Source organism: Pteropus vampyrus, unplaced genomic scaffold (genome assembly GCF_000151845.1).
Source record: "Pteropus vampyrus isolate Shadow unplaced genomic scaffold, Pvam_2.0 Scaffold139, whole genome shotgun sequence".
NCBI lineage: Eukaryota > Metazoa > Chordata > Mammalia > Chiroptera > Pteropodidae > Pteropus > Pteropus vampyrus.
This window is the reverse complement of record NW_011888920.1, coordinates 3,196,483-3,215,002: the sequence shown is the minus strand read 5'-3', so window position 1 is coordinate 3,215,002 and position 18,520 is coordinate 3,196,483. Positions and strand designations below refer to the sequence as shown.

Here is an 18,520-nt window from a genome sequence, read left to right as displayed (position 1 = left end):
GTAACATTTGCTCAGATTACCCTGGGGCTCCGCGGTGGTCGGTCTTGGAGGGGGAGGGGGGAAGGGCCCTCTGAGTTGGGGGATGGGAGCTGTGGCTCAGCCTCAGTTTTGTGTCTGCAGCTGGTAAAAATCAACTGTTTTCTCTGCTGACCGCTTTTCTGCTTCTGCCCTGATGACTGGGCTCTGCCACCGGCTGCATGAAACTCACAGCTCTCCTAGGCAGAGCTTTTCAGGGACTTCGCTGCACCTTCTTCTCTCCCCCTCTCCTACAGGGATCTCTAGAGGGCAGCTGCCGAGAGGCAGCTTCTTTATTTCTCCCAGTCCACTATCTGACATCCAGAATTCTGACCTGTGGTAGCTCTTATGTGCAGATCCCACGCTCAGACGTGCTGGTGTGCAGTTTGGGTGTTTTTGTTGAGTTTTAGGTGCTCAGCTTATTGTTCTTTCAAGGGGAGAGATCTGGGGATGTCACTCACTCTGCCATGTTTCTCCAAACCTCACTTTTTCAGGTCTATATTTCTTATTTCTACTTGTTAATGACAATTATAGATAGAGTTTTCTAGAATATTCTCATAAAAATTAAGCTGTATGATAAATATTTGATGAATTTTGTACACTGTCCTTTCAGACATTTAAGAAATATGTACTACTCAACATCAATGCAACTGTTAGGACTGTTAAATTAATTGGAAATACAGCTATTCCAAAAATAAATAGAAGATCCTTTATTAGAAACTTAATGCTAGTTGGATGGTAGAGATAGACAACTTCTAAGGAATCTCACAACTTAATACTTGATAGTTTTAAGTTTAAATGTAGACATTATGGCTTGAATTGCTTGAAACAAGAGTTAAGATAAGGCCTTGAATGTAGGTAGGTTTTTTTGGCGGGTGATACCAGGGGTCAAGAATGAGGGTGGAGAGTGAGACACAGAAAGAGGAAAGGACAATGTAAGGTTACATGTTCAAGGTCACACGCCTGTGAGCAATATGGACTTGATTCTCCTGGGAGTTCCTCCTCTAAAATTCTCTGACTAGGGAAAAACAGTCTCTATCCTATACGGGCTGAAGGTTAATACCCAAGGGCGTTAGCTCCTCTCACCTCCAGGCTGCAGTAACCCCAGTAGACTCTGCAGCATTAGAGAAACTCCGGAGTAAAAAGTAAACAAACAAACAAACAAACAAAAATCAGATGTACTTGAGGCAAGAAGTTATCAATGCAGAGTGAGTCTAAGAGCTTTTAGAATTGTCTGCTACAACTATGGCTGAACTCAGAGGTGGGTGCAGGAGCTGCAAAGTGGGACACCAGGAGGATAATGATAGGCATGGTACTTATAACATGACTTTCTCAACAGCACGAATGAAAACATGACACCCAAATATCACTCCAAGGGATTTCAAATGTTTTTTTCCTTATGAACAACAATGAGAAAAAATAATATGATTCTACTGGACATACAGAGACAAAAATTTGTGAGGTACTCTTTACCCCTCCTATGTACAAAGCAATCCGATATTTTCTATACTATGTTACGTTATTCCGTTCTCTTTTGTTCTTTTTAATTTAAAAAATGCTATTCATAACTCTCTAAATTAATTTCAAAACCCATAGTTTGGAAAAACACTGGCTGAAAAGATAAACTAATTTACTAGAAGTTGAAAAATAACATATTAATATAATTAAAATTATGTGATCCGGATTCATGTATAATGAAATTTTTATAAATAAAGGTCGTACTATCAAGGTCAGTTAAGAGTTGACTGAATTCTTAAGAAATCATGTTTCTTGGTTATGAATTTCACTGTCAGTATTTTATAATCTACAAATGAGTAAAGAACATCTAGCTCCCAAGAGTATGAATGGAGTAACAACAAAGGACTGAATAATGAGGTGCTGTGTCTCCTCTTTTTCCCTCAGCTGCTTTGTTTCCCACTGTCTCAATTCATGTATATACAGTGCGGAGACAGTATATACATTCTGCATAGGTGCATGCATATATCCAGAGCCAGCTGTGTGTTTGTTCTGTAATTACTGCTGGCTAGTATTATCTCAGGATCCTTTTGCATTTTATGTTTGTTTCAGGTTTATTGTTTTGACGGTTGTCATTTTTAAACTTCTTTTCTCCTTTCATAAAGAAAGAGCTTTAAGTCTCCTAAGAGCAGAGCTCCATTATGATAATCACCTTTTAGAAAAGAGAAAATTACCTGTAATTTTTATGCTCTGAAGGTGTGTCGTAATAATTCAACCACCCAACTTACTCACAAAATCAATTTTTTTTTAAAGAAACTACTTTGTTCTTTTCTATTTGTTCATTTTCTTTGGAGGAAATGAGAGCTTAAGAATCTGGGAAATCCCACCAAGCTTCTATGAGCTTTGGCTACCTCTTCTTACCGTCAGCTATTGTGTTTAAGGATATCACTGCCACAGGAATCCACAAGCATTGCTGTTATAATGAATTCTACTAAAAGGGCACTGTTAACGCATAAGTGACCAAGGGAATAGTAACCCTCACGTCAGCCATAAACTTTCCATAAGCTTTTTCATGTATAGGAATACAAAATTTGCTGGTGTATCAGCCTCTCTGGGAGCCCCACCCCTACCTCAACAATCTGTCTTATATGATGTAACATGTGTGTCATATGAAATGAAAGTTTGGCGATGAAGTAACTTTGGGAAATGCTGCCGACTATATGAGGATTCGCAAAGCACATTAGCATTTTAAAATTTCTGAAAAGTCTCAAGGTTAAGAAATTTGTTTCACTATTTTAACCCAGTATTTCCCACATATATAATTTTATAAAACATCTTTTGATATCTTGAGAGACAATGGTTAATTGCAAAACTCAGTATGGAAAACGGTTCTAACCAAAGTGCCCTTTTGTTTCTTCATGGGTACCCTTAACATTCTTGTTTCTATGATGCTTTTTTATTTCTCTAAGTTCCCTTGGAAAACTTTCTCATCTCTTCAAACAACAAACCTTTCCCTCCTGGATAATTTCCTTATTGTTTCATCATTGTCAACTTCAGTGATATTAGCTATACACCACACAGTCATGGTTATTTATATATGCAAATAAAAATGTCACAATATTGATTCTTAACCCATGTTCTTTGATTCACTCGGTGTATCAGTGTGACTTTTCAATCTCCAGAGGCATGAACCCCTCTCCTTTCCCACCTCCATTCAGCAGTTTTTGGATCAGAGTTGAAGCTGAATGGAGCTGCATACGGAAAGGAGTTTCACTTGCAGTGAGAAAGAAGACAGAATATAGACAAGCATTTTGGTTAGTACCTTACTTCCCTGACTATAATCTTCATTCATTCATTTAAACATCGTCTACTTCATGCCAAGCATTATGTGCAATGTTAATTGTTTTAGTCCTCACAGCAACTCTATAAAGTATGCCTTGATTTCCTCATTTTACAAATAAAATAGGCTCAGATAAATGAAGTGGCATGCTTCAGCCAAACAGTAATATGTGGCAGAGCCAGAAATCAAATCTAGGTCATTTTAGCACACAGCTTTTCCCCACTATAACCTGCTGCGCCTCAGTATTGATCATATCTTAGGTGCTCCCAGATTTCAGTGGCTTTCACTTCTGACTTCCACTTTACCAAGCCTGTGCCTGAATGTTTGGCCAAAAAGAAAATACTTTTATTTTTTAATCGTAACAGTAACGTGAAAGATGTAAACTCACCATGTGTTTCTCTAACAGATATTGATGACTATAAAAATAATTGAAAATATATATGCTTGAAAACCAAAGCCTAATAAAAAGGATATAAATTAAAGTTTCTTTAGATAATACACATATTTTCTGGACTCAAAATATATTCTTATGGCTGTCATTAGTGCAGAACCACGGTAGGACTTAAGAGATTCTTGAAGAACTTATTGCAAGAGACAGAATGTGTTATCCCAATGAAAGACTTCACAGAGACCATGAGGAGCTGAGGTTGAGATATAGTTTATTCTGAGAGTAGCTGTTGCATATTAGGACAGTCATTACATATGGTTAGTCATTATTTATTGGGTATCTATTGTGTACAGATTGGTGAGTAGTTAAAAAGGAAGTATCCACTAGCACTTATCGCTGTGGAATAAACACTGGTTAATGTTTATGCCATGTCATAAAAACATTTGAATATTAAAACATCAGTCCACTGAAATACTGATATGAAGCAACAAATCATAATTATAATAGATACTTGATAAGATTTTATTGTTTAAAAATAAGATGCAATTTAATGAGGGATATAATAATAAAATGGCTAATAACAATATATTTTTGAAGAAAGCAAAAAATTAAAACTTTTCATTTTTTTAAGTGTGTGTGTGTGTGTGTGTGTACACATATCACTACACATTCCCCAAGAATCGTCACGGGGTTTAGTAAGACTCTTTTAAGTATAAATGTTATTAAATAAAAATATAAGAGCTCAATAATTTTTAGTCTGAATATTATATTCTAGTAACTGCTAGTTGCACTTTCTGTGAACTATTTAGAAGGGATAAATCTATGCCAAATAATTCAATCTTTCCTTTTCTTTTTTATAGACTCTGTTAAAGCATGGTGAACTTAACTTGTTTTTCTTACTCCCAAATCTAACAAAATTTATCCTTTTCCTTCATGATTAACAAAGATTTAAACAAACTAACAAACAAAATATTTGGTTAGATAACCTTTTTGGAACTATCAAAGTAGAAGCATAATTTATAATATAACAGTTTGACAAAGAGAAGTCAATCATTATCCACTTTCGACAATATAAGTACAAACTTAAATGTAGTTTTTTATTAAGTATATAATTGATTGCTTTTTCATGGACCATGAAATGTGTTCTGTCCCTATCCCCCACCTGATTGTTCTGGGATGGCAAATTATAATTTTTGAAGGCTAAGGAAGTCCTAGCAAGCTCTGTTTTCATGCAGTAATATGAGCTCACAATTGCTCTTGAAATAGCTCATAAAACAAGCTCATTATATGACAAAGAAACACCCTGCCCATTACTTTGCATAAGTATGTCTTTCAAAAATATCTAAGAAAATGTGAAGTCAAAAGGATGAGGGTGGGGAAAGTGTGTACAAGATAAAGTTAAATTCTTCAAGGGGGAACAGTTCTGATAATTTAAAAAACATCCATTTGAGTTCACAGGAAGACATTTGCTAAATGAAAGTTTCCCAACTTCCTCATTCCTCGATACCTCATTCCTCGCACATTCCTCAACCTCCTTGTTTTCAGTACGTTTTTCAATTCTGAGTTTTTTTCAATTCTGAGTGATAGCAAACTATATTTCCTTCACTTAATGCAAGAATGGATGGCAGATAAGTATACTCATTATTTAAAAATTATGTATATTGTATACCCATGGTTTTCTTGGCTATTCATTTCTGACCTGATTTCTAAATTAGAACATGATTCATTTAAGATTGGGGTGGATTCTTAAACTAGGGGCTTACAAAAAAGGTAACCTTTTAGTTTTTAGAATATTATATTAAACTCTGGAATACTGTATCCAACTCAAGTCATGTTCATAGATTTAATTCCTTTTGATAAACATTTACTGTTTGCCAGACTCAGTGAGCCTGGTGCAGGGGCCTCTGAGCAGGGAAGCTCTCAAAATGGCTGTGTCTCTCAGGACATCTCTTGAATTTGGTCTCCCATAATCAGGATGGGCCCCTGACTCTTTGCTCACCATAATGTGAATGGCCTTCTTACCTGCTTTTAACTTTCTCCAGACCTTCGGCAGGCCCTTCTAAGGAACTGACTCTTGCCCTAACAGGTTTGCTTCGCTATCAAGGCCTCTTTTTTTTTTTTCCATTGCCGTAAACTTGACTTCACATGTATCTCCCACTTGCTGATTTGGTCCTTCCATTTTGCTCTGACCTACAACCACTACCGCTCTGCTCTAGAATTTCAGACTTTTAACTTGGCTTCAGGTCCTTGGTTTTATGCTGATTATGAATCTTTTAAATTTCTAAAACTATTCATTCAGCACTTTTTTTCTCCCATGATACCCATTCTGATTAGTCTGCTACAGCCATGGTTTCTAGAACTACTTCAAAGCTGATATCTCGCAATTCAAATTAACTCATGTTCTCCCACCATCTTCACTCAAAGGAACTTATGTTTCCTTCTTTAGCTCTTATTTTAATCCATGACACTAACACACTAATCCAGAATTTTAGTCATCCTTCTTTATAACTCTCTTCTTTACATCCAGTTACCGAGTCCTGTCAATTTGCCACCTACTTATCTCTCCAATAAGTTTCCTGCTTTCCATCATCATTACCTCTCAAATTTAACTAAAAACTTTTTTAGTCTACAGTGTTTCTTGCTCAGCCATAAATCTAAAGTCATTCTCCATCCTGTAGTCCCTATTAATATTCTAAATCAGAAATATAATCTGCCACTTTACTACTTAAGTTTTGCTTGTTTGCATATGTACTTATCAATCACCTATTTATATGCCAGGCACTGTGAAAAGGTGCAGGGTTATCACAATAAACAAGATAGACATGACTGAGTCATACTCTTGATGGCTTTCAGAATCATATCTGAAGTCCTTATAATGCTTGAAATCTATGGTCTGCCCTTGAATGTCTATTGAAAAAAATGGGAATTATACTGGGCAAGATTTTCTTTCCCCTTGAAAGTACTCCACAGTCCATGCATAGCTATATAAAAGGCAGACAGAAATTATATGGTATAAGACATAGGGTCTAGTGCTGCCATTGTGATTGTCACAGAAGATTCAGGCACTTAATCAAACATGCAGATATCTGTCACCAACTACCTTTTAAGACTATAAAATAACTTGATATCTTACCATTTCCAGTATTTGGTTTGAAGTACTCTGAAATTTCTAACTCTTTTCAATGATAACATACTCTTTACTAATATTGTGACAGAAAATAATTACAAATTGAAATGCATTACTTTATACAAAAAAATCTATCATAGATTGATTTTTGTTTTGATAATACCATTACCTAATTGACATAACTTACAAAATATGTTTAAAATGGAAGTATTTGGTATAATTTTTATAACTGTAGGATATATATGTCCTGCTCCTTACTGAATTCAAATAGATATCACAGTTATATGTTTCAATAAGAAGGTAGATGTATTGGCCACATTTCGCTGTGTCCCTGGCTACAGGTGTCCAGCTCTCACAGGAAGTCCTTGGTTAGTTCCACAGGGCAGGTACCGTTTTTAGGATACACTCACTGGACTTGACTTAGCTTGTTTTGTTTGTTCTTTTGTTTTGTTTTGTTTTGTTTTGTTTTGTTTTGTTTTGTTTTGTTAAAAAAAAGAGTGAAAAGGAATGGAGGCATATCTTAGGCAAGTTTCTGGAAAGATTTTTTTTTACTTAAAATTACTTTTTAGAATATCCCTTTTATGAAGAGAAACAGTTGAAAACAAAATATATTTACAAAATCTAATTCAAAAGCCATATTAGTTTATATTTTGAGGTTTTTAAAGAAGTGCTTTAAATTCATATTGCGCTTCAATATTCACTGAGTTACCATTACATGCAGGAAGGTGCTGGGGCTATAACAGAAATGTAGATGCTTTTTGTGTTTTTCCAGAGTTTAGTACCAAGCAGGGGAGATAGATAGTGACAAAAGAATTTTTAAAAAGTACAGTAATTATTAGGGAAATACAGTGAATACAGTTCATATCACGGATACCTAACTCCCCGATGAAAGACTTCCTGGAGGAGGTGAGTTCTAAACTATGGTCTGAAAGGTGAGAAGCCATCCATACAGATCAAGAATTGAGGAAAGTAGAGAGAACAACATATGCACAGGCATGGAGCATAGATGATGGTTAAGCTGGGTCTATGAAAATGATGAGTATTACCACAGACAAGTGGTAGAAGGCAGTCTAAGCAGGTAAACAGCAACAAAAAGGCCCAGGGGAGTAAAGCAGATTGGTGTGTTTAAAGATTTGCAGGGACTTGCTATCATAATAAAATATATCAAAATAATGGTATATATTTTAATAGTTTTATAAAGGCATACATTAATAAACACAAAGTATAAATCAGAAATTCATTTTTATATAGATTGGTTTGGGTAAAACTACACATTTCTAATTCTGAAGTTCATGTGTCAGGGGAATGGGGTCAAAACAAAATAAATCAGTACACACTAATTGTTTTAGGGGTTTTAGGGGCTAAGAGAGTCCTTAAAATTGACATTGTGCGCACCACACACGCAGAATTGGCCTTTGATGATTACTTGTGTAGTTTCTTCATTTGTCTGGTTTCCTTTTTGAAGAAAGTTCTGACTTCTTTTTCTTTTCCTTTTTTTTGCTTGGATAGGCTCAATGGCAGGCTAACTACAAATAAATAGTACAGAGCTTTCAATTTTGAACTTCAAGCTTTTTCTCAAAACCCAAGTTAAAAGCAGAGGCTTCATGAAATCAGATTACTTATTTTAGTCCATGAACTCATCGATTCATGAGAATCTATTATTCTTTTATTTTATACTAGAGGACACCATCAAAATAAAAATGTCACAGCTGGAGTGGAGCAGCACTAAAAGAACTTGAGCTTTGAGTGGTTATTTAGCCTCAAAATAAAAAGTGACTAAGCTTTTTATTTTCTTTTGTTGTCATTAACTAGTTTCATCTAATTTGTAAGCCAAATTTGGGAAGACCTAAAGATAACAATTTTTGAGGTCTAAGATGTTGTTTCTTTATCAATTATGACACTAATGTGACAGGCAGAAGTAGGATTAGGTATAAAACATCGATTCAAGGTTTCTTGTTTACAGGTGCTTTTCATTCTGAGTTTGCAAATATCAGTGAAGGAAACAAAGATGAATGAGTATCCAAATACTTGAATGCTGCAAGTATTTAGAGGAAGGGAAGGAATGACACATGTACCCAACATAGAAGGTCCTTTCATTCTTCTACTCAATTCACTTATTCATTCATTCCATAAAATTTTTAAGACTATACTAAATGTAAAATTCAGTGGCAGATATTGAAGACACAGAAATGATTTGAAACTGAAAGGGATATTAAAATAATGGTTCTCGAATATTGGGGAATGTATAGACTTATTTGAAAAGCTGATAAACACCGTGGATGCAACATACACACACAAATTCAGGATTTTGAGGATGCCTTGAAGTCTACCTTTGAGCTCCTTAGGATTTATGAAAACTGTTTAATGATTTTTTAATTTTCAGTTCTGTTCATTGTTAGAATTTTGTCATCCAACCCAAGGTTTTGTTAAATCTTATTATGGGAATTAACTTTGCTTTGAAATTTACCCCTAAAATTAATATTGGGCCAGATCTTCCAAACACATCTACAGTCCATATATCTATTGCCCATAGTAAGGAGCCAACTTGCTCAGTAAAACGAGCATGAGCGCCACCTAACGCCCAAATGGAGTAAATGTTGGTAACAACAGTAGTATACAACAGAATTAGGGTATGTATCAAAGGATTTAGGGCTGTTACCATTTGGTTGGTTGATTGGTTGGCTAATTGGTTCATTTCTTTCTAAGTCCATTTCTTTCTAAGATTTGTAAACTATCATTACATTATCATATTCAGTTATTTTATTCCACATCACAATCCGTTGAGTTAGTTATTACCATCTGAATTTAAAACTAAGAAACATTTTAAAGATAAGAAACATTTGTAAATTTGTCTTTTTATTGGTTGCAAAGCATGTAATTTACATTTTTAGATAAACTTAATTTTATAACAGTTTCAGATATTCAAGATAATTGCAAAGACAGTATCAAGAGTCCCCAAATACCCCACATCCAGTTTTCCCTAAACAATAGTATGGTGCTGTTGTTATAATTAATGAACAAATGTAGATGCATTATTATTGACTAAAGTCTGGATTTTGTTCAAATTTTCTCAATTTTTCCCTAATGTCCTAATGTCTCCATCAAGGATACCACTTTACATTTGGTAATCATGTCTCCTAATGCTTTATATAGCGGTTCGATTTACATTTGAATTTTATTATTGTAGCTTTTTGTTATTTTTCAAAATCTTAAAAAATTTTTTCCAGAAAACACTTTCCTCTGTTCCTTTGGTAATGCTATATAACTATTTAAGCAGAATTTATGGAGGTTTGTATAAACATAAATTATCATTATTTACTTTTCATCTCTAAAATTTTTAAAGGGATTAAGAAAGAGAATGACCAAGATATTTTGATAGAAGGACTAATTTAGTAAAAATCATAAGAGTGATGTTTTCTTTTGGACTCTAATAGTTCCCACTGGTTGTGTTTTTTAGCCAGCCATTTACCCTTTGTTTTCAGTTTCTGTGGAGTAAAGTGAACCAGAAAATTTGTCTGTGGAGTAAAGTGAACCAGAAAATTTCCTAGCCATTATATTATGGGAAAATAAATAAAATTGACCACTGTTTTCCCAATAATCGTTAATAATCAGAATATTTTATATTGGATATGAGGGAATGCTTATTATATACCAACTTAAGTGGGTACACATTATTATTATCGCCACAGTATATGTAGATGATGAGTTTTAGAGAAGCAATTTGCCTAGGATAATACAACAAATAAGTGATGGGTTAGAATCCAAAGCCTGTGGCAACACTACTTTCAGCATCCGTAAGCTGTCATGATGTTGCTAGGGCTCCTCTAATGACCAACACTTCAAGATGAAGTTTCTCTTTGTAGTCCCATTGCCCCAAGCATGTGAGACCATATAAAATGCTGTAGATAAACTTGAGTTGCTACCCATGCCAAAGCAGATGTGCTGAAGTCTCAAGGAAACCTATTTCCAATGCATTAAGTCTGAAATGCATTAAGTATGAGGCATATTCACAGTTTTACCCTGTTTGCTAATATTTTAATTAAACATATATTTTTATTGCTTTAAAAGTCTTTGAGAGATATGCAGAAATATTGTCACCTGGGAGTAAGATGGAATATTGCGTTTCCTTCTTAAAATTGAAAGGTAGTATATGTGTTTGCGAATGTGAAGGCATTTGTACAATGCTGGCTGGCTAAAACCATCTGCTGGGAAAGAATAGAGCTACATAAACTACTTAGCTCCTGCAGTATTGATAATTCATAAATACATATGTGAAACTTAAATGACCTTCTACACTTGGTTCTCAGACTTTAGATGTGCATTAGAAATCCTAGAGAAGGTTAAAAGTCCCAGTGCCCAAGCCTCATTCCATACTTGTTAAATCAAAATCTCTGGAAGTGAGATCCAAAATAGCAATTTTAAAACTCTCCAAATTGATTCTAATGTGTAGCCAAGAGTTTTACATTGTAACTGAGGAGTTTAATGTTGTTACTATACTTTTATTCTTGCAGGTAAACTCGCCTATGCTGTTTATTCTAATAATATAAACAAACAAACAAAAAGGTATGGCTTACAAAAGAGGATAATAATTATTGGTGTTTAATAATCAAACTTAGTTTTTAAATTTCTCTTTTGCTTACACATCTATCAAATACATTTTTTTCTGTGTGAGGTATAGAAATTTTTACACATTATATGAACTAAATTTTCCCTGAAGAAATTCAATTCTCAACAGTAAGGATAGACATCATTATAATATATGCCATTTTCTCATAGAGGAAGTTTTTATTTTCATTAAGTGATCTGCAAGTGGAAAATCATATATTTGCAAGTTTTGTTTTTAATTTTTGTAAAATTGCAAAATAATAATTTCAGTATCTAAAATTTTGGAATTGATATTTGCTGAGCATATATATTTTCTTAAGGAAAAAAATGTCTTTCTTTACTTAACTTTGTAAGCTTTCAAGTTCCTTGAAGGAAAATAATAAAGTCTTTCACTCCTTTGTATCATCTGCAATGCCTAGTGAGTGTTTGGGATTGAATTGTTATGTAATAACCTTTGGAAGAAGGGAAGGGAAGGGAAGGGAAGGGAAGGGAAGGGAAGGGAAGGGAAGGGAAGGGATGAGTAAAAGACAAACAAGTCTCCACATTTTTAATTTACTTTTCCTTTGAGGAATGAAAGGCGGTCCTTGTTTTCCATTCTTTGAAATTGTGCATTTTCCCCATTATTATCAAAAACTCTCAAACTTAGGGATATTTTTGTTGAAAGGAAAGTTATTCTGTTGGTTGACTTTGGTCCTTGGTCTTGAGAATAAGATTCAGATAAACATACAAACAAATAAATAATAAATTTCTGATAGTTTATATGTATTAATTCATAAATTAGTAAATACATACTTCATAGTATTAGAATTTTTCATATATCCCTTCATCTCTTTTCAAAGGATTTCATTTCTACATATATAAGACATTTTAAATCATTTTCTGAATATACAATATTGTAAAATTTCTTTTGTAATAGAAATTTTTTTCCCAGATTATTTATTGTTTTAAGATCTGCATTTTGACAGAAAACAATTTCTGTTAGTCAACAGGAAGAATTAGTAAGTCAATAGGAGTATTTTCTAGTAGTAGTCTCTAAATAAGAACCTCTAAAGCTTTGAAATTTTAGCAGTTAACAGACTTCGTTAAACATGAAGCCATTAACAAGGAATGCTTTATATTAGTAAGAAGTTGATTTCAATCTGTGCATTTAAACAATAAAGATGTATTAAGTTGACTAAGTAAAATATCACAGAATGATCTGTGATATTAATGCTGTAAGGAAGTATTTCCTCAGTATCATTGGCTAGAGAGCCAAAGATTGGATGTTAGAAAAGGGCTTCTAATTCTTTTCTACATACTAGAATGAAAATAAATACTGATTAAAAAAAAAAAGTCAATCACTTTCTTAAATTCTTTAAGTATCTTTATCATCTTTTAATTACACTGTTACTCTTTATTATAATAAGCAGTTTCATATATATTTAAATTATACTACATTGTTAAATGATATACAAACTGTCCATATTTCTGGTACAAAGTGGTGTGTTTTTCAACTGATAAATTATGTACTGGTTATTTCTAAATATATGCATATTTAACTTACATACATTAATTGCTTTAAATCAGTTTATTACTTTGAAAAACAATTCTTAAAGCATTTTTTTCTGCACAAAAGTTTTAGATTCAGCTTATAGGCTTTAATAATAACACTCCTACAACCTGGGTCAAATTTAAATCTTTTATTAGATATCAAGTGTATTTAAATTATTTCATACACATTAATCAGTGCCCTGTTAGAAGGCAGTGGTGACGTTGAGCCAAACTGCTGTACCCCTTAGTAATTTCTGACAGTGTGCCGTCCACCATAGGATTCCAGGCATGCCCTCCTAATCTCTTTTTCAGGGTTCTATTCTTCCCTATCAAAAAATGAAAATAAGATTACAAACTCATTTTTCTCCCTAACTCTAGAGTACCAATTATTAAAAATTTCACCAAGTTTTAGTTTATAAAAGTCCCTATATTTCATATCGTGTTTGAAATTATATGTTACCATACCAGTGATGAGAACAATTTTTTTTGTCAAATATTTTATATAAAGTGAAATTTATCTAGAACGATACTTCTAGATTGTTCAAAATAAACATAGTAAGACATTTTTCCCAAAGTGCTATTTGTCCAAGCATATTACTTGAGAATGTGACATTTTGACACCATCAGACTGGAGGCTGAGTCCTCTGATAAAAGTAAAAATGCAATATATCCACGGAGATATTTTCTTTGTTTACTTGCACCTTGGGGAAACAAGGAGAAATTGTAAAAGCTACATAGATTACGTGAGTTGAGTGTATTCTTACTAAGAATCTTAAGCTTTTGAAATTATAATTTAAAACAGTAAGTGATTGTTTCTTGTGAGGGAAATGTTGCTTATTAATAAAAGTATAAGACAAAAAATGTGAAAAATTTTATATAGAAGAATATTTTATGAGAAAACTTTGTAATACGTGTTACTAATACTGGTAAAGGACGAAGTACTTATTTTTCTTCCTCTTGCCTAACAACGTGTATAATTTTATTTTAATCTCCTTACTATTAAAACGGTTAAAATTTTTTTCAAAAACTTAAAATATTAATCACATAAATCTAAGAACAATACTTAAATGCAAACATGAATAAACAGCTAACTGGCTTTTTCTACAATAGACTTCCTCTTTTAATTTGGACATTTTGTCTTGCTGAAATATGACCATTTCAACACAAGTTGGTATTTATTTATTAACTTGCTACAATGTTAATCATGTTTTCAGTTTGACTTGGACATTCCAGAATTAGTGAACCTACTTACTGAATTGTAAATGGGTATGTGGCATCGTTTTTGACACTATAAGCAATGCAGTGGTGACCAGGAGGTGTGGGAAGGGAACTGATTTTTTTGAGTGCCTAGTACAGGCCTATAGTTTATCTCATTTGATTCCGCTAACAGCTCCAAGAGGGTATTATAATTATTATTTTATAAATAACTTCAGAGAGGTTAGTTAACCTGACTAAATTCACATAGCTAGTGAAAAGAAAGACTTAAGAGTGACAGAATAAACAAATAAAGGAATGCATTGACTGAAATAACTGTAAAGCCCAGAGGTAGGAATAGCTTCACATGAGGCTGGAGGTAGCTACAAAATTGATGCTATCATGAACTTGGCTTCTCTTTTGTTCTCTTTGGTTTGCCTAACCAGAGTCGGCTTCCTCAGGCTCAACAAGACTCCCTGCAGCTCCAGGCCCTCGTCACAGTGCCAAAATGGCACCAGTTGTTCACTGGAACACTGAACAGCAGGTTCTTGAATAACATTATTTTATTCGTAGGAACTTAACTCTTGTTTATATCAGTTAGCTTATGGTAAAACTGGGTTATTATATATTGTTTTGCGGCAGTTCTAAGAACCTATCAGCGATGTTGAGGACTCACTATATACACTGTTCACAAACATACACCACACTGTCTTGGGGAAAAGAGGGTCTCTTGTGGCTCTCACATAATTTCTGAGATCTGCTCTCTCATTGGCTTGCATTGGATCACTTTTCATTCTTAAATTATTGCTGATAATGGAGAACTGACATACCCTTGCCATATTGGACCTACTCCTGGCCAGAGGTGGAGTCGGTCTCACAAAACTTTCAGGGCTGAGAATAGATGCAAATGAATTGCCTGAAACATAGTGGTACTGACTCGAGAATACTATCATTAAGTAGAGAGTGGAGCTAGGATTGCATATAAAGTCTGTACCTTTTAGAGTATGGAACCACACTACCAAAACATAACCTCTGCTTTTAATCTACAACTGACATTCAATGAATAAAGGCCAGGGACAGTAAACAGCCTTCAATGCACAATACAGTTCCTCCTCAAAAGGAATGATCTGACCAAAACATCAGTTGTGCTAAGACTGAGAAACCTCATTCTATATGATCTCTCAGCCTCATTGCCTGCCTTTCTCTTCTTTTGTCTTTAAAGCAACAGCCACCTTGACTTGCCTTCCTTCAGTAACTCAAATGTACCAGAGTTCTTTAGGCTTTAGCCTCTTTGCATATTTTCACCCTACCTGGATGCTCTCCCTTCACCCATCCAATTATAGTTCTCCCACTGCCGCTCCCCGCCCCAACCTAGCCAAAGCCATTTCTCTTTCAGAACTAAGCTCAAAGAGTATTTCCTCAAGGGAGACTCCCAGAATGGTCAGCCCCTCTCCCCCACCGGCCCGCCCTCTTTTACACTTTAACTTTTTAGCATTTATTGATTTCAATCAGGTATTCTATCTTTTACACCAAATGAGAACTCCAGGAAGGCAAGGAATATACCTCTTTTGTTCCCGCTTTATACTCTGAGTACTTAATACAGAGTTCAGGTCGTATATTGGTTGAGGCAATCCATGCTAGGCATTTTTGGGGTGTGAAGAGTAGAAGATCAGTCAGGAAAGATTTAGTGTGGAGAAGCATGATGAAGAAGGTGGAAGAAGGATAGAAAGATGTTAGATTTAATGAATGTATAACTTACTTTTTCTGAGTTTCATTTGGAAAGTGCTAAATCTTCTATGTATAGAGAGTAGGCAAACCAGATTAAATCTGATTTTATTTTATTGTCTGATTTAGTCTGATGTGCCCTGTAGAAACAGCCTGAGGCATTATTTCCTTTTGTGCATTTTTTATAGTGCACTGAACCCAGAGCCGGATGACCTCCGGTCTAGAGCTGACCCTAACATTAATTTCTCTTTTCACTGAGCTCCTCTGGACTTTAGTTTATTTGTAAGATGAGGGAGCTGAACTAATGGATCTATGCTGCCCTCTCAACCCTAATGTTCCTTCTTTACAAAACCAAGGAAGTTTTGGCTAGCTGAGGTCAAACTATATAAGCATTCTATTTTTAAAAGTTGTAGGAGGAATGTTTTCTAAAAATGCAGTTTATATGCCTCAACTAAGAAATAATCAGTAGAGTATTACGAGAATAACTGAATCCTTTGATAATCGGGGATTTTAATTTGTTCCAGAGTTTTGCATTATTTCATACATTTCACGTAGATATAGGAGATTAATAGATATTCTAACCTTAGGATAGATGCTAAAGTTATTGTGTTTTTCCATAAATCTCTAGGACAAACTTTTTTCATGAACGTTTTCTAAAAAGTGAAGGGTAGTGTAATTCATCAAAGCTTTGATCCAGTTGAAGCATTTCTTTCATTTTTGTGTGTGTTTGTCTACTAAGTATTTATAGGTTGCCAGGGGTCTGCTTAGTGCATGGGTTTCTCATCCTTGGCACTTTTGATATTTTAGACTGGAAAATCACTTGCTGTGGGGAAGCTGTACTGGGAATCTCCAGATCTACTGAACAGTTGCCAGTAGCAGCTTCCTACCCCAAATTTTTATTTTTTGAAAATAAAAAATGTCTCAAGACATTTTGTCTTGAGGGGCATATGTCCACTGAGGAGCACAAGTGGCCCCAATTGACAACCACTGGTTTAGTGCAAAACAATCCTGTTTAGCGAGGGCATACTAAAAAGAAGGATGCAAATTTTACTGTTTGGTTAACTCATTTAAATAAAGTTAAATCTTGCTGAAATGAATCTAAATCCCTCATTGATTGTTAAATACATCTTTCCATTTTGTCTAACAGCTAGATGCTCTTGGCATATTCTGAATGAGGCAATCAGTGACTTCCTTATATAGGCGAAAATTCCTGGGATATTTGATAAGTTGTCAAAAGAAATGCAAAAGAAAGCAGAGTCTGGTGATTCTGCTTGTAAGTTCTCAATGATGTCTCTCCTTACTTCTGAGATTAAATAATTCTCTGAGTCCTGTTCCATTTTAGGGTAGTGACAGTGATAATGAATCTGTGCTATATTTGCAGTTGTTGATATCATTGTGCATGTTTAAGGTGGCCTTCTAAGAGATAAGGGTCTTTTTAAATGACCATTTCTCCATCCACCCCTTCAAGGATATCAGAGGTTTTATCCTTAGCATTTTTCAGGCTATAATCATTCTCATTCTGACCATTTGGTTTGAAAACAAAGCAACAACAACAAAAAAATTGCTTCAGGTCTTTTAAAAGGAGACAGAAGTAGAAATATATAGGTCTTCTTCTATTAGTTGATGAGGGTATGGAGTCTTTTTCTCAAACAAAAAGCAGAATAAAAATTACTGTAGTGATCACAGGCCTAGACTGACTATCTTAGTATCTAAGGTTTGGGTGTTTTTTAGGCAAGCTTGTATTACACTATGGAATATAATATAAATAAACCTTTTGAAAGCAAGCAGAAACCCAAAGATATATAATATTATAACATTGTAGAGAAAAATATTTTACACTTATCTTGTTTAAAATGAATATTATGATTCAGCTGTTTCTTCACCTTTAAATCTAAATAGACAATTTCTTATCAGAAATAGGCCTAAATTTTTTTTTAGAGAGTTTATTTTCTTTAAAAAATTGTATCTCATTTCTGCTTCTAGTCAATATGGACTAATAGGGATTGGATTTATACTTCCATCACCAGATAGGTAACCAAAATCTTATCAAGGTCACAAGAAAGAATTCACAGACAAACAGTGAAGGCGATGAAGCAACAGCTCAGGCTTATTGGAAGCAAATGTTCACTCTTAAAAGCAAAAGTACATTCTCAGATGAGAAAGTAGGCAAGCTCAAGAGTGAGCTGCACCATTGTATTTTCACAGAGTTTGGACTTTATCTACTGGTTTAACTAGGGGGTGGAATATTCGTAATTTTGGGTGGTCTTTTTGTAGAAAGAAGGTGGTTTTTCTTGGAATCAGGAGACACTTCTTTTCTTGCAATATTTGGTTTTCACCGAACTGTCATGGCATCATGACATGATGGGTACAGCATTAATCTCAATGCTAATTTATTATAATAGCTGTATAATGAAGGAAGAATTAGGCCAAAGGTGAACAGGGCCTGATTTGCGCATGTGCCTAGTGGGAAAGACCACCTGTGTCTCTGGGTCAGGATGTTGTGGGTTTTGAGCTTCTCTAAGGTTCACCAAGGCCCATGGCAACCACATCTGTGCCCCTGTGGGTTTCTCACCTTCTTGCGCACATTTGTCTATCTGCCTACTCTAACACTTCCACCTTAAATGATTAAAAGTCTGGACAA

At 34.5% G+C, this 18,520-nt stretch overlaps 1 protein-coding gene across 1 annotated transcript in view; it reads left to right on the top strand.

The window, feature by feature from the left end:
• GUCY1A2 (guanylate cyclase 1 soluble subunit alpha 2) overlaps window positions 1-18,520 on the top strand; it is a 200,876-nt gene that overhangs the window by 142,278 nt on the left and 40,078 nt on the right. The gene's annotated exons all lie outside the window — the stretch shown is intronic.